This window comes from Oncorhynchus clarkii, chromosome 7 (assembly GCF_045791955.1).
Source record: "Oncorhynchus clarkii lewisi isolate Uvic-CL-2024 chromosome 7, UVic_Ocla_1.0, whole genome shotgun sequence".
In the NCBI taxonomy this organism is placed as follows: Eukaryota; Metazoa; Chordata; class Actinopteri; order Salmoniformes; family Salmonidae; genus Oncorhynchus; species Oncorhynchus clarkii.
This window is the reverse complement of record NC_092153.1, coordinates 48,781,720-48,799,107: the sequence shown is the minus strand read 5'-3', so window position 1 is coordinate 48,799,107 and position 17,388 is coordinate 48,781,720. Positions and strand designations below refer to the sequence as shown.

The 17,388-nt window shown below is 41.7% G+C and overlaps 1 protein-coding gene across 5 annotated transcripts in view; it reads left to right on the top strand.

Annotated features, from left to right (window-relative positions):
* Positions 1 to 17,388, top strand: part of LOC139413413 (ataxin-7-like) — a 53,919-nt gene that overhangs the window by 479 nt on the left and 36,052 nt on the right. For 2 of the 5 annotated variants that reach the window (XM_071160772.1, XM_071160768.1), the window contains exons 1-2: positions 1 to 471; positions 15,406 to 15,505. The exon at positions 1 to 471 is cut by the window's left edge and continues 307 nt beyond it. The gene's annotated coding sequence lies outside the window, so the exon portion shown is untranslated. Of the gene's footprint in view, positions 472 to 1,435; positions 1,688 to 15,405; positions 15,506 to 17,388 lie in introns of those variants that run through there. The other 3 variants (XM_071160769.1, XM_071160771.1, XM_071160770.1) reach the window with 2 other exon arrangements.

Genomic DNA, 17,388 nt, shown 5'->3' with positions numbered 1-17,388 from the left:
TGTCAATTTGCCCATGGTGTCAGTCTGAGATGCAAGTACAGTCCCTAACTAATATAATACTAGTATCTAATATACTAATACCAGAACCAGTATCTGGGCAGAGGAGACGATGCATATGACGAGTTCATCATCTCCTCTGCCCAGATATTGGTTCAACTAATACCTAGCTACCATATAGCTATGTTGTTTAGCTAACTAGTTAACTTCACATAGACATACCGTGAACGTGTTTAACTTCTGTTTCTGGCAAGCTGTTGGCTACTTGGCCAACTAGTTTTTTTGTGCCTTATTTTAGCAGCTAACTATAATTAATTGGTTCAAATGTAGGGTAATTCGACAAATTGTTGAACTTGTGAACATAATCGTTGAGGGATGTGCACTTCACAGTACAATGTCAATGCCACCATCAGCTGTCAGATGACAAGTGTCATTTTTTCTTTTTTCCCCTCGATGAGCCACTATTAAACATGAGTAAGTATGATGTTACTTTTAAGCTTGTCTCAATGGAGCGTAAATTATGCTATGTGCCACTGTTGTGTGGTTCATATGGACAGTCATTTGCATGATTCTAGTGTGCGTTGGTTTTTGATTAGTGTAACTGACAAACCAAACCAAAAGTAGCCTAAAGACATTGTGTAAAACAGGCTTAATATTTTTTGTTCCTGTTGCTGCAAATCTTTTTAATTATTTTGACACAAACATGTAATTTACTCAAATAATACATTTGACCTACTAGATAGCTAATGTTCTTGATTAGTAATTGTTTTAGTCAAGTTAACAAGTGGTTTCGCACCATGTCACCCACCATCTCAGATTGTTCTGAAATCGTTTCTGTAGTTAGAAACAGATAAGATTAGCATTCCTGCAATGTTATTTTGTTGATATATAAAAAAAATGTAATCCCTTTTTGTCCCTAATTTCGCTTAACCCTGAAGCCAGCCGCACCAATGTGTTGGAAGAAACACCATACAACTAGTGACCTTGTCAGCGTGCATGCTCCCAGCCTGCCGCAGGAGTCGCTAGAGTGCAATGGGACAAAGACATCCCGGCTGGCCAAACCCTCCCGTAACTCGGACGACGCTTGGCGAATTGTGCGGCGCCCCATGGGTCTTCCGGTTGCAGCTGGCTGCAACAGAGCCTGGACTCGAACCAGGATCTCTAGTGGCACAGCTAGCACTGTGATGCAGTGCCTTAGACCACTGTGGCACTCGGGAGGCCCTTGAAGTATTATTTGATATCTGAGAAATTAAGCTAATTGATTGCACCCAAATTGGCAATTTTATAGGATGAATATAATATTGAATAAATATAGTACCTATCATCCTATTTGGGCCAAACTTTTTTCTTTCAATGAGTAAGACATGAGGAATCCAAAGAAATGGTCAAAAGCCACTCATGGACTCTTCCACACCCCACCCCAACCCCACCCCACCCCACACCAACCCCAACCCACACCACACCAATCCCACACCAACCCCACTACTTGTCAGTTGGCTGACAAGTAGTGTAGAGTTGCGGCTCTGAGTATTGTTTCTTCATTCTATGTAATGTACTCTATGTGAATTTGAAGATGTTTTTTTCCCCCTGTTCAGAGAAATTAGTCATTGAAGTTGTTAGGCTTATGTCCCATCCTACCTCCTGATATTACCAGGTTCTGACCATGAGATTATGCTGTTCCTGCTTTTAGGTGATTTTTAAATTTATTTTAATAATCCGCCCCCTCAATGTTAAAGGGATAGTTGACCCCAATTACAAAATTACATATTTGTTTACGTACTCTGTATGCAGTCTATGGACAAGGCATGACATCAACCCATGCTTTGGATTTGTTTACCTGGCCACTGTTTCTAATGCAAGTCAATGGTACCTATATTAGCATTTTGAGGCATCATATCCATCTATAAGTAATATAATGGAGTTCTACATACATTTTTTTGATACTGTAGGATGATTTGGATATGAATGCAGATATGATCTGCATTACTGTGCAGCCATATTCATCGACCTGGCCAAGGCTTTCGACTCTGTCAATCACCACATTCTTATTGGCAGACTAAACAGCCTTGGTTTCTCAAATGACAGCCTCGCCTGGTTCACCATCTACTTCTCAGACAGAGTTCAGTGTGTCAAATCGGAGGGCCTGTTGTCCGGACCTCTGGCAGTGTCTATGGGGGTGCCACAGGGTTCAATTCTCGGCCCGACTCTTTTCTCTGTATACATCAACGGTGTCGCTCTTGCCTCTGGTGATTCTCTGATCCACCTCTACGCAGACGACACCATTCTGTATACTTCTGGCCCTTCTTTGGACACTGTGTTAACTAACCTCCAGACGAGCTTCAATGCTATACAAATCTCCTTCGGTTGCCTCCAACTGCTCTTAAATGCAAGTAAAACTAAATACATGCTCTTCAACCCATTGCTGCCCGCCCATCCAGCATCACTACTCTGGACGGTTCTGACTTAGAATATGTGGACAACTACAAATACCTAGGTGTCTGGTTAGACTGTAAACTCTCCTTCCAGACTCATATTAAGCATCTCCAATCATCCAAAATTAAATCTAGAATTGGCTTCCTATTTCGCAATCAAGCATCCTTCACTCATTCTGTCAAACATACCCGTGTAAAACTGACCATCCTACCGATCCTCGGCTTCGACGATGTCATTTACAAAATAGCCTCCAACACTCTACTCAACAATTTGGATGCAGTCTATCACAGTGCCATCTGTTTTGTCACCAAAACCTCATATATTTCCCACCATTGCGACCTGTATGCTCTCGTTGGCTGGCCCTTGCTTCATACTCGTTGCCAAACCCACTGGCTCCATGTCATCTACAAGTCTCTGCTAGGTAAAGCCCCGCCTTATCTCAGCTCACTGGTCACCATAGCAGCACCCACCCGTAGCACGCACTCCAGTAGGTATATCTCACTAGTCATCCCCAAAGCCAATTCCTCCTTTGGCCACCTTTCCTTCCAGTTCTCTGCTGCCAATGACTGGAACGAGCTGCAAAAATCACTGAAGCTGGAGACTCATCTCTCACTAGCGTGAAACACCTGCTGTCAGAGCAGCTCACAGATCACTGCACCTGTACATAGCCCATCTGTAAATAGCCCATCCAACTACCTCATCCCCATACTGTATTTATTTATCTTGCTCCTTTGCACCCCAATATCTCTACTTGCACATTCATCTTCTACACATCAATCACTCCAGTGTTTAATGGGTGTATTGTAATTACTTTGCCACCATGGCCTATTTATTGCCCTTATCTTACCTCATTTGCACACACTGTATATAGACTTATTTTTCTACTGTATTATTGACTGTATGTTTGTTTATTCCATGTGTAACTCTGTGTTGTTGTATGTGTCGAACTGCTTTGCTTTATTCTTGGCCAGGTCGCAGTTGTAAATGAGAACTTGTTCTAAACTAGCTTACTTGGTTAAATAAAGGTTAAATAAATAAAACAATGAAGTTTGAAAATACTAATATAGGTACCATTGACTTGCATTGGATTTCTGCCACAAATGCTAAAAAGTTAGAATTTGACACAGTGGCCAACGAACCCAAAGCATGGGTTGCTGTCATAACTTGTCCATAGGCTGCCCTTCAACATTTGAAGTGGGTATTTCTTAAAACCTTTTTCACCTAATAGAGGGAAGCAGCACCATCTAGTGGTTAGGACATAGTGACATCAGGAGGTAGGATGGGACATAAACCTAACAGCTTAAATGACTAAGGGGAAAAAAAACATCACCAAATTCACTGAGAATACATAGAATGAAGAAACAGTACTCTGAGCCGCAACTACATACTCGTTGTGGGTGTGGGAGTCCCTGGGTGGCTTTTGACATTTCTTTGGATTCCTCATGTCTAACTCATTGTTTTGAAAGAGGTTTGGTCCAAATTGGATATTTATTGAATATGACATGAATCATATGAATTAAAATTGCCAATTTGGGTGCAATCTATTAGGTTCATTTCTTAGAGATCAAATTATATTTGAATCGAAATAATATCAAATGAATGCTAATCTTATGTTTCTCATAACCAAAATGATTTCAGAACAATCTGAGATGTGTGTCAAATCCTCTTTCTTGTGCTTTTAGAGGTGGAACGACCCAAGTGACTTACTATTAATTTGCGTGTAGACTTAATGCAGCTAATGCTAGCTAACCAGTAAATAAACAAACTAACCTAGGCATTTTCTGGCTCTGGATTTCAAAGTGATTAGGCCTTCTTGCTAGTTGTACAATTTGGAAAATGTGGCTTTTGAATGAACTAGGCCTAACTCCTCTAATAATAATATATGCCATTTAGCAGATGCTTTTATCAAGAGTCTTAGTTATGCGTGCATACATTTTACATGTGGGTGGCCCGGGAATTGATCACGCAACCCTGGTGGTGCAAGCGCCATGCTCTACCAACTGAGCCATACAAAACCACGAGATAAGGTCTCTCCTATCACACTATGTTCCTTACTATGTAGGGCTTAGCGATATGCCCTAAAAATCGTAACTCTATTTTTTTATTTTTAAATAATACTTTTTATTACTTTTTTTTTATAGACGTATGGACAATTCATGATGTATATCTTTAAATAAAAAATAAAAAAATATGTTTGGTTTCTAGAAATAAGCTTTGTTGCATGATTAAACGTCAATATACTGCATCTAAAATGATACCTATACTAAATATAAGCCTCCCACATCCATAAGATTCACTAACCTGCTTTCTTCCAATAATCACTGATCTGTCAAAGAAAATGTTTTTTTTAAACAAATGTAACCAGAACCATGCATAATGCACATCCACTAGTAATGACCAACTTCTTGTAGCAGGCATTATAGAAAAAATTTACACAGCTCTCATAACCAATCTCTCAAGCACAAGCCTACGTGCTAGTGAGTAACCAGTTAATCTTTATATTTAATGTCTAGCCAACTTGGATCTATTTGCTTGCTAACAAGGTGGAACGGTTGAACTGTTATGAATACACCCTCCTGTCTGTCTTCAACTGTTTCAACAACAGCCTATTCACTTTGTTTATATATTGAAGTCAAGTGGCCTACCTGGTTAAGAAGATGCATATTTGTCAGAATGAGAACAAGTTTCCAATGTTCTGCTCATTGCACATTTATAAAACACAGACTAGACAGCTAGCACATGACAGTCTGTGGCTAAAATGCTGCGCGGTACAGGTAGCAGCGACAGAAACTGAGCATTCATTTTACACAATCATGTTAATTGATAAGCTTGTTTTTTGTAGGGTCTTCTCTGTTCTACTTTTTGGGAGTTGAGACATAAAAAGGATAACTTCTCTTCTATTACAGTAATGTGTTTTCTGTGTCCATATGACCTATTCTGTTGGACCAAAACCTCAAATGCAAATAGCGAGTTTAAACCGCTTGCTGTCAGAGAGGAAGAAGTTCTCTTTCGTTGTTGTGATTGACAGAGGGAGGAGCTTGGTGTGTGTGTGTGTGTGACTGAGAAAGTGTACAGAAGGAGCAAAGGAGATACCAAAAAGAGAGAATGCTCATTAAAAAAATTAAGAGAAACTATATTCTTGTGATACAGGCATTTGGAACATTGTGCTAAAATATACATTTGGTTTAATAAAATGAAATTGATATATCACCCAGCCCTTCTACTACGCTTAGCTTAGTAGACCTAGGCTAGTTGAAGTCGTTATGTAGCCTAGGTCTATATTGTGATTTAAGGACGTGTACAGGCCTCACTAGTATGTGCAGCTGAACGAAAATGGAAGAAAACAACATTCTTCCACTCCCTCTTCTCTACCTTCTCTTCCTCTGTATCTGCTGCTAAAGCCACTTTCTATCACTTCTGCCTCTAACCCTAGGAAACTCTTTTCCAACTTCTCCTCCTTCCCGTCCCTCCTCCCTCTGCGGACGACTTTGTCAGCCACTTTGAAAAGAAGGTTGACGACATCCGCTTCTCATTGACTCCTATTGAGTCCACTGGTCCCACTCACAAAGAACTACCCAACACATTGATATTTTTCTCTCCTCCCTTTTCCAGATCATCTCTGGAGACCTCCCATGGTCCTTTGTAGCTGAATTGGTAGAGCATGGCGCTTGTAACACCAGGTAGTGGTTTTGATTCCCAGGACAACCCATACGTAAAATGTATGCACGCACGACTGTAAGCCGCTTTGGATAAAAGTGTCTGCTAAATAGCATTTATTATTATTATAATTTATATTATTCCTCACTTCAACAACTCATCCCTGACCACTGACTGCGTGCCCTCTGATTTGAAGATGGTCAGAGTCGCTCCCTTCCTCAAGAAACCAACACTCGACCCCTCTGACATCAAACTACAGACCGGTATCCCTTCTTTCTTTTCTTTCCAAAACACTTGAGTGTGCTGTCTATGACTACCACTCTCGATCTTCTTGACGCTAACCAGTTAGGCTTCAAGACGGCTCACTCAACGGAGACCGCTCTCCTCTGTGTCATGGAGGCACTATACTCTGACATGGCTGACTCTCCGTTCTCATCCTCCTAGATCTATCTGCTGCCTTCGACACCATGAACCATCAGATCCTCCTCCACCTTCTCAGAGCTGGGCGTCTCATATTGGCACCTACCAGGTGACGTGGAGAGGATTTATGTCTGCACCAGGTCCTCTCACACTAGGGCTCGGTTTTAGGTCCTTTCCTCTTTTCTCTATCCACCAAGTCACTCGGCTCCTTCATATCCTCACAAATGATATCTCTCCGATCACTGCTATGCAGATGACACTCAACTTATTTTCTCCTTACGCCCTTCTGACACCCAGGTGGCAACACAAATCTCTACGTGCCTGTCAGACATCTCAGTTTGGATGTCGGCCCGCCACCTCAAGCTCAACCTCAACAAGACGGAGCTGCTCTTCCTCCAGGGGAAGGTCTTCCCGCTCCAAGACCTCTCCATCACAGTTGACAACTCCACGGTGTCCCCCTCCCAGAGCGCCAAGAACCTTGGCGTGACCCTAGAAAACACCTGATCGTTCTCTGCAAACATCAAAGTAGTGACTCGCTCATGTAGGTTCATGTTACAACATCCATAGAGTATGAACTTTCCTCACACAGGAAGCATTGTAGGTCCTTATCCAGACACTTGTCATCTACCGTCTGGACTACTGCAACTCTTTGTTGGCTGGGCTCCCCGCTTGTGCCATCAAATCGTTGCAACTTATCCAGAATGCCGCAGCACGCCTGGTATTCAACATTCCCAAGTTGTCCCATCTCACCCCACTCCTCCGCCCATTCCACTGGCTTCCAGTCGAAGCACGGATCTACTTCTAGACCTGGTGCTTGCCTACGGAGCAGCAAGGTGAACTGCCCCTCCCTATATTCAGCTCAAACCCTACACCCCAACCTGAGCACTCCGTTCTGCCACCTCAGGTCTCTTGGCCCCCCCACCCCCAGCTATAGTGGAAATGAATCCAGATTATTGTCACTGTAACAAACAGTGCTCTAAATCTCATCGTGTTTTAGGGCAATCCCCAATAACAACACACAACTTGGTTGAATGAAAGTCGTCTGTTCTTTTGACCAATCGATTGGTAGAACATTTTTAACATGTATTTTTCCATTATATAGACACACCCTATGTGTTTTCATAAAATCAAGTATATGCATTGAGCTTACGTTTTGATGAAATAAGACTAATGCCTCGAGGGCATTAGAAGAGAAAAAAATCTAGCCTGACCCAACTATTCTCCTCGCTTTTGTTCGACATCACAGTTATGGTTTTCAAATGCACATTTTCGTGAAACAATTAAATTTATAATTAAGTCTTCATATCTCAAAATAATTGTCATGTGGTTATTCAAAATTCTATCCAAATGAAAATGAGAAACCTTAAAAGTAACTTCTATTGCAGACTGTCAAAGTAGTCTACATAAAGCCAACAAATAAAAACAACAACAACAACATTGCAACCTGCATGTAGAAAATAACCTGATAAAATAAATATCCTATAAATCACATTGGCTACACATGGGCTGTTTGCAACAAACTTTAAACATTGTATCAACTATTAACTTTGGGTCCAGCCCAAAGCTTGTCTATTTGCACAAGGGATAAGAAGCAGTGCTTGACTTGGGCAAGAGCTCACCGGAGCTGAGTACTGGCACCTCAAATGTTCTACTGCTTGAGCTCCTGTTCCTCTTATAGAATATTAGCTCCAGTATCAGCACCCAAAATAAGTACCGGAAAATATTTTAGTCCAAGTCAAGCACTGATAAGAAGTAATCGGGTAGGCCTCTCTTATGACATTTCCACTGGACCAGAGCATGATATGTTTCCCTTTCACGCTGAGTGGTTATCGAAAGGGAGAGAACTGGGAAGATTTTTCAAATCATTCTCAATGGATGTAATAAACAGACTTTGTTTGCTTGCAGTTTGAGGTGAAGAAAACATTCCTTTGAGGAGCTCCCCAGATCATTGGTGATGGTGTGTTAAGCCAATCAAAAATACTATCAGATCCCCAAATGGGTACATTTATATGTCTACATTTACGTGCAGGCCAGGTAGCCTATAATCAAATAAATGTTGATTTGTCACATGAGCCGAATAGCCATTATCGTGACATGCTTACTTACAAGCCCTTAACCAAAAATGCAGTTAAGAAAATATTTACTAAATAAACTAAAGTAAACAATTAAATTAAAAGTAATAAAATGACAATAACGAGACTATATACTTCTATAGGTCTACTTCTATGCATGTGAGTCTTAACTCAACATTTGACAGGAGTGCTCCAAACAAAAGATGACTAAATTGACAAACTCCCAAATGGAATAAAATCAACTAAAACTTGTTTCTCACAAGTATAGCATAGGTTGTGCACTCTGCAAACAATGTGTCCACTCCGACAATGATAAGGGGATGACGAAAAATAATATTGAAGGCATGAACATAAATGACTGTAACCAAAGTCAAACATTTTAGATTAGACATTTATAGGAATTAACGGTAAATGTACTACTGGTGAAATATGTCATGGGGAATTGATATACACTAACAAACAATTTACACAATGAAGTTATGAGACAATGAATGTGCACAAATTGGTGGGAAAGAGAGCATACTGAATAGAGAAGATTTGATTTGATTTGATTTGGCCTCTGGCCTCTCACACTCTCCATATGGTGCCTCTAAGATATATACAGTTGAAGTCGGAAGTTTACATACACCTTAGCCAAATACATTTAAACTCTGTTTTTCACAATTCCTGACATGTAATCCTAGTAAAAAGTCCCTGTTTTAGGTCAGTTAGGATCACCACTTTATTTTAAGAATGTGAAATGTCAGAATAATAGTAGAGACAATGATTTATTTCCGCTTTTATTTCTTTCATCACATTCCCAGTGGGTCAGAAGTTGACATGCACTCAATTAGTATTTGGTAGCATTGCCTTAAAATTGTTTAACTTGGGTCAAACGTTTCGGGTAGCCTTCCACAAGCTTCCCACAATAAGTTTGGTGAATTTTGGGTCAGGTTTGTAGGCCTCCTTGCTCGCACATGCTTTTTCAGTTCTGCCCACAATACCTTGACTTTGTTGTCCTTAAGCCATGTTGCCAAAACTTTGGAAATATGCTTGGGGTCATTGTCCATTTGGAAGACCCATTTGCGACCAAGCTTTAACTTCCTGACTGATGTCTTGAGATGTTGCTTCAATATATCCGCATAATTTTCCATCCTTATGATGCCATTTATTTTGTGAAGTGCACCAGGCCCTCCTGCAGCAAAGCACCCCCACAACATGATGCTGCCACCCCAGTGCTTCACGGTTGGGATGGTGTTTTTCGGCTTGCAAGCCTCCCCCTTTTCCTCCAAACATAACGATGGTCATTATGGCCAAACAGTTCTATTTTTGTTTCATCAGACCAGAGGACATTTCTCCAAAAAGTATGATCTTTGTCCCCATGTGCAGTGGCTTTTTTTATGGCGGTTTTGGAGCAGTGGCTTCTTCCTTGCTGAGTGACCTTTCAGGTTATGTCGATATAGGACTCGTTTTACTGTGGATATAGATACTTTTGTACCTGTTTTCTCCATCATCTTCACAGGGTCCTTTAGCTGTTGTTCTGGATTTGATTTGCACTTTTCACACCAAAGTACTTTCATCTCTAGGAGACAGAACACGTCTTCTTCCTGAGAAGTATGATGGCTGCGTGGTCCCATGGTGTTTATACTTGCGTACTATTGTTTGTACAGATGAACGTGGTACCTTCAGGCGTTTGGAAATTGCTCCCAAGGATGAACCATACTTGTGGAGGTCTACAATTTACTTTCTGAGGTCTTGGCTGACTTCTTTTGATTTTCCCATGATGTCAAGCAAAGCCGTACTGAGTTTGAAGGTAGGCCTTGAAATAATACATCCACAGGTACACCGCCAATTGACTCAAATGATGTCAATTAGCCTATCAGAAGCTTCTAAAGCCATTACATAATTTTCTGGCATTTTCCAAGCTGTTTAAAGGCACAGTCAACTTAGTGTATGTACACTTCTGACCCACTTCTGACCCACTTCTGACCCACTGAACTCATTAAAACTTGTTTTTCAACCACTCCGCAAATTTCTTGTTAACAAACTATAGTTTTGGCAAGTCGGTTAGGACATCTACTTTGTGCATGACACAAGTAATTTTTCCAACAATTGTTAATAGACAGATTATTTCACCTATAATGCACTGTATCACAATTCCAGTCGGTCAGAAGAAATCCCATAGAAAGTTTGTGGGCAGAACTGAAAAATCGTGTGTGAGCAAGGGGGCCTACAAACCTAACTCGGTTACACCAGCTCTGTCAGGAGGAATGGGCCAAAATTCACCCAATTTATTGTGGAAGGCTACCTGAAACGTTTGACCCAAGTAAATTGTTTAAAAGGCAATACACTCAATTAGTATTTGGTAGCATGTAAACTTCTGAACAAATGGGAATGTGATGAAAGTAATAAAAGCTGAAATAAATACTTCTCTACTATTTTTCTGATATTTCATTCTTAAAATAAAGTGGTGATCCTAACTGACCTAAAACAGGGACTTTTTACTAGGATTGCAGGTCAGGAATTGTGAAAAACAGAGTTTAAATGTATTTGGCTAAGTTGTATGTAAACTTCCGACTTCAACTGTATATATCTTAGAGGCACCATATGGAGAGTGTGAGAGGCCAAATCGAACTCTGTACCACATCGCCATGCACCTCCCAAATGTTGTAACATTGCGCAGGGCTCTGTATAACTCTGCATTGATATGATTGGTTGACTATAGGTGGGGGCGGTACATCCTGTAGAAAACACAAACTCACTTCTTTGACAACAGCTCTGCTCCACGAAGCGCAAGAAGTATGAATGCCCTGACGTCTGCTGAGGCCGTATCACCGTAAATGCTGCATGGCCAATACACTTCTCTCTTCAGAATGCGCTCTCTCTCTTCAAATAAAGTGGTGATCCTAACTGACCTAAGACCTAATTTGTACTAGAATTACATGTCAGGAATTGTGAAAAACTGAGTTTAAATGTATTTAGCTATGGTGTATGTGAAATTCCGACTTCAACTGTATATTAGTACCAGTCAAAAATTTGGACACCTACTCATTCAAGGGTTTTCCTTTTATTTGGACTATTGTATTTGTACTATTTTCTATGTTGAAGAATAATAGTGGGGACATCAAAACTATGAAATAACAATAATGGAATCATGTAGTAACCAAAAAAGTGTAAACACATCGAAATGTATTTTATATTTGAGATTCTTCAAAGTAGCCACCCTTTGCCTTGATTACAGCTTTGCACACTCTTGGCATTCTCTCAACCAGCTTCACCTGGAATACTTTTTCAACAGTCTTGAAGGAGTTCCCACATATGCTGAGCAAGGGTGATTGTGGAGGCCAGGTCATCTGATGCAGCACTCCATCATTCTCATTCTTGGTAAAATAGCACTTACACATCCTGGAGGTGTGTGTTGGGACATTGTCCTGTTGAAAAACAAATGATAGTCCCACTAAGCGCAAACAAGCTGGGATGGCATATCGCTGCAGAATGCTGTGGTAGCCATGCTGATTAAGTGTGCCTTGAATTCTAAATAAATCAGACAGTATCACTAGCAAAGCACCCCACACCATCACATCACCACCTCTATGCTTCACTGTGGGAACCACATATGCAGAGATCATCCGTTCACCTCCTCTGAGTCTCACAAAGACACGTTTGTTGGCTCCAAAAATCTCAAATTTGGAATCATCAGACCAAAGGACAGATTTCCACCGGTCAAATATCTGATTGTTTCTTTTTGCTTTTTTTGAGCTGTTCTTGCCATAATATGGAATTGGTCTTTGTTTAACACTTGCTTACCACATGATTCCATATATGTTTTATTTCATAGTTCATAGTGTATAAATAAATATATATATATATATACACACCACCGTTCAAAAGTTTGGGGTCACTTAGAAATGTCCTTGTTTTTGAAAGAAAAGCACATTGAAATTGATCTTAAATACAGTGTAGACGTTGTAAATGACTATTGTAGCTGGAAACGGCAGATAAAATAAAATTGAATATCTACATAGGCGTACACTTGCCCATTTATCAGCAACCATCACGCCTGTGTTCCAATGGCACGTTGTGTTAGCTAGTCCAAGTTTATCATTTTAATAGGCTAATTGATAATTAGAAAACCCTTTTGCAGTTATGTTAGCACAGCTGAAAAATGTTGTCCTGTTTTAAAGAAGCAATAGAACTTTAGCCTAGTTGAGTATTTGGAGCATCGGCATTTGTGGGTTCGATTACAGGCTCAAAATAGCAAGAAACAAAGAACTTTCTTAGTACCCGCAAAACACCAGTCTCAACATCAACAGTGAAGAGGCGACTCCGGGATGCTGGCCTTCTATGCATAGTTGCAAAGAAAAAGCAATATCTCAGACTGGCCAATAAAAAGAAAAGATAAAGATGGGCAAAATAATGTTCTCTACCTAGAAGGCCAGCATCCCGGAGTTGCCTCTTCACTGTTGATGTTGAGACTGGTGTTTTGTGGGTACTATTTAATGAAGCTGCCAGTTGAGGACTTGCGAGACGTCTGTTTCTCAAACTAGACACTCTAATGTACTTGTCCTCTTGCTCAGTTGTGTTCCGGGGCCTCCCACTCCTTTTTCTATTCTGGTTAGAGACAGTTTGTGCTGTTCTGTGAAGGGAGTAGTACACTTCGTTGTACATGATCTTCAGTTTCTTGGCAATTTATTGCATGGAATAGCCTTCATTTCTTAGAACAAGAATAGACTGACGAGTTTCAGAAGAAAGGTTTTTGTTTCTGGCCATTTTGAGCCTGTAATCGAACCTACAGATGCTGATCAAATCAAATCAAATGTATTTATATAGCCCTTCGTACATCAGCTGATATCTCAAAGTGCTGTACAGAAACCCAGCCTAAAACCCCAAACAGCAAGCAATGCAGGTGTAGAAGCACGGTGGCTAGGAAAAACTCCCTAGAAAGGCCAAAACCTAGGAAGAAACCTAGAGAGGAACCAGGCTATGTGGGGTGGCCAGTCCTCTTCTGGCTGTGCCGGGTGGAGATTATAACAAAACATGGTCAAGATGTTCAAATGTTCATAGATGACCAGCATGGTCGAATAATAATAAGGCAGAATAGTTGAAACTGGAGCAGCAGCACAGTCAGGTGGACTGGGGACAGCAAGGAGTCATCATGTCAGGTATTCCTGGGGCATGGTCCTAGGGCTCAGGTCAGTTGAAACTGGAGCAGCAGCACAGCCAGGTGGACTGGGGACAGCAAGGAGTCATCATGTCAGGTAGTCCTGGGGCATGGTCCTAGGGCTCAGGTCCTCCGAGAGAGAGAAAGAGAGAAGGAGAGAATTAGAGAAGGCACACTTAGATTCACACAGGACACCGAATAGGACAGGAGAAGTACTCCAGATATAACAAACTGACCCTAGCCCCCCGACACATAAACTACTGCAGCATAAATACTGGAGGCTGAGACAGGAGGGGTTAGGAGACACTGTGGCCCACTCCGAGGACACCCCCGGACAGGGCCAAACAGGAAGGATATAACCCCACCCACTTTGCCAAAGCACAGCCCCCACACCACTAGAGGGATATCTTCAACCACCAACTTACCATCCTGAGACAAGGCTGAGTATAGCCCACAAAGACCTCCGCCACGGCACAACCCGGGGGGGGGGGGCCAACCAACCCAGCCTGATGCCCCAGGTACTCAACTAGTCTAAAGAAGGCCAGTTTTATTGCTTATTTTATTAGCACAACAGTTTTCAGCTGTGCTAACATTATTGCAAAAGGGTTTTCTAATGATCCATTAGCCTTTTTAAATTATAAACTTCAATTAGCTAACACAACGTGCCATCGGAACACAGAAGTGATGGTTGCTGATAATGGGCAACTGTAGGCCTATGTAGATATTCCATTAAAAAATCTACCGTTTCCAGCTATAATAGTCATTTACAACATTAACAATGTCTACACTGTATATATGATCAATTTGATGTTATTTTAATGTACAAAAAATTGCTTTTCTTTAAAAAAACAAGGACATTTCTAAGTGAACGGTAGTGTGTTTTAGTCAAGCAGTAGCAATATATACACAATCTCGGCGACCAACAGCCTAACGACCAAACAATTGACTAGTCATCTAATTGGGGTCAGGCCTGAAGGGTTTCACATTCACCACCGACACCTATTTTATGTCTTATCTTTGTAATAGTGTTTTCATTATTCACATTGTGTTGAATTGATGAGTAGCCTACAATGGTAAAACATTTTTTATTGAAGTTAGTTCTGGGCATACTGATATTTACAATGCTTTTGTGTAAAAAAAAAACTAAAATGGTAGGCCTAATTGTTATTACTGTTCTGTATTTAATTTTTCAAATAATTTTATTGCGGTCTCATTAGGCTAATGTGTGGTACATTAATAGCCTACAGTTTGCGACAGTTGTTCTTGTGGAAAGAATTGGTTTCCTGTGTCCAGTTAAATTAAGTTTGATGGCTCAAGTCCCCCAACCCCCGCCACCTTCAAAAAATATTTTAATGGGGAAATGATTTTAGTGTTGTTTTTATCCTAATCTTTGAAAGGGATTATTGCGCTGCAAACTGCAGGGCTCTGGAGTGGTTAACCAGGGATAGTGCTTATTGGATTGGATTACTCTGCTGCGGCGAGGAGCTCCATAAGTAGCTCATGTGCTAGCTTGAAAGCTGCCGAGCACAGAGCCACAGCCAGATCCACCAGGAGCATTGGAGGCGGCGTTATCTTCCAGACAGACAACACTGTAATTCCTTAAACAGTGATTACGGCATCAAGACAAGGAAAACAATGAACCTAATACTAACGTTTCCCACCCGTCTCTTTCTCTATCTCAACCAGATTCCTTCCACAACTTGTGTGGAGCGACCAGAGATCACCCAAATCGATGAGGTTTTACTGATCCAGTTAAGACTGTGTTCCCTTTTCCACATTTGACAAGGTAAGTGTTCAGTAAGCACAATACCCTGTATTTCTACTCAAATTCTACACATCAATCTTGAGACTCACTCCACAGTCCTGCAACATAGCTACAATCAGACTCTACTCTCAGGTCATTACAGATTTCATTACAAAATCTCAATAAGATATTGATACTACACTAGTAAATGTAACAAGTGGTATGACGACCAAGCTTGGACATGATTAACTTAGGCTGAGACCTGAAGACAATGCCTTAACTTATTAGACTGATGCGGTCTTCTGCTGCACCATAAACCTGGGTTCGAACCCCGTGGGTCATGTTGGTTCCATGAACCAGATGAGTCTCTGTCAGAAGGTCAAAGCGGGATGGAGTGTCACAAAGTTATCCTTGACACCTGAAGAACTGCATTGGCCCCCGTTGTGTCAATGCCTTCTGATGCACGGAAGACCCGTTTGTGCCATAAGCTGTAGCTCCAAATTCATATGGTATAACAACTGCATAGACCAACATGAAAGTATAATACACTGCTCAAAAAAATAAAGGGAACACTTAAACAACACAATGTAACTCCAAGTCAATCACACTTCTGTGAAATCAAACTGTCCACTTAGGAAGCAACACTGATTGACAATACATTTCACATGCTGTTGTGCAATTGAATGCTGGCGGTGCTTTCACTCTAGTGGTAGCATGAGACGGAGTCTACAACCCACACAAGTGGCTCAGGTAGTGCAGCTCATCCAGGATGGGACATCAATGCGAGCTGTGGCAAGAAGGTTTGCTGTGACTGTCAGCGTAGTGTCCAGAGCATGGAGGCGCTACCAGGAGACAGGCCAGTACATCAGGAGACGTGGAGGTGGCCGTAGGAGGGCAACAACCCAGCAGCAGGACCGCTACCTCTGCCTTTGTGCAAGGAGGAGCAGGAGGAGCACTGCCAGAGCCCTGCAAAATGACCTCCAGCAGGCCACAAATTGTATCAGCAAATTGTATCCGCATATCGATTGCGCAACCAGGGCTGGTAAAACCTTGGATCATTGCTATTCTAACTTCCGTGATGCATATAAGGCCCTCCCCCGCACTCCCTTCGGAAAAGCTGACCACGACTCCATTTTGTTGCTCCCTGCCTACAGACAGAAACTAAAACAAGAAGCTCCCACCCTGAGGTCTGTTCAACGCTGGTCCGACCAATCTGATTCCATGCTCCAAGACTGCTTCCATCACGTGGACTGGGATATGTTTCGTATTGCGTCAGACAACAACATTGACGAATACGCTGATTCGGTGAGCGAGTTCATTAGAATGTGCGTTGAAGATGTCGTTCCCATAGCAACGATTAAAACATTCCCAAACCAGAAACCGTGGATTGATGGCAGCATTCGCGTGAAACTGAAAGTGCAAACCACTGCTTTTAATCAGGGCAAGGTGACCGGAAACATGACCGAATACAAACAGTGTAGCTATTCCCTCCGCAAGGCAATCAAACAAGCTAAGCGTCAGTATAGAGACAAAGTAGAATCAAAATTCAACGGCTCAGACACGAGGTATGTGGCAGGGTCTACAGTCAATCACGGATTACAAAAAGAAAACTAGCCCAGTCACGGACCAGGATGCCTTGCTCCCAGGCAGACTAAATAACTTTTTTGCCCGCTTTGAGGACAATACAGTGCCACTGACACGGCCCGCAACCAAAACATGCGGACTCTCCTTCACTGCAGCCGAGGTGAGTAAAACATTTAAACGTGTTAACCCTCGCAAGGCTGCAGGCCCAGACGGCATCCCCAGCCGCGCCCTCAGAGCATGCGCAGACCAGCTGGCTGGTGTGTTTACGGACATATTCAATCGATCCCTATCCAAGTCTGCTGTTCCCATATGCTTCAAGAGGGCCACCATTGTTCCTGTTC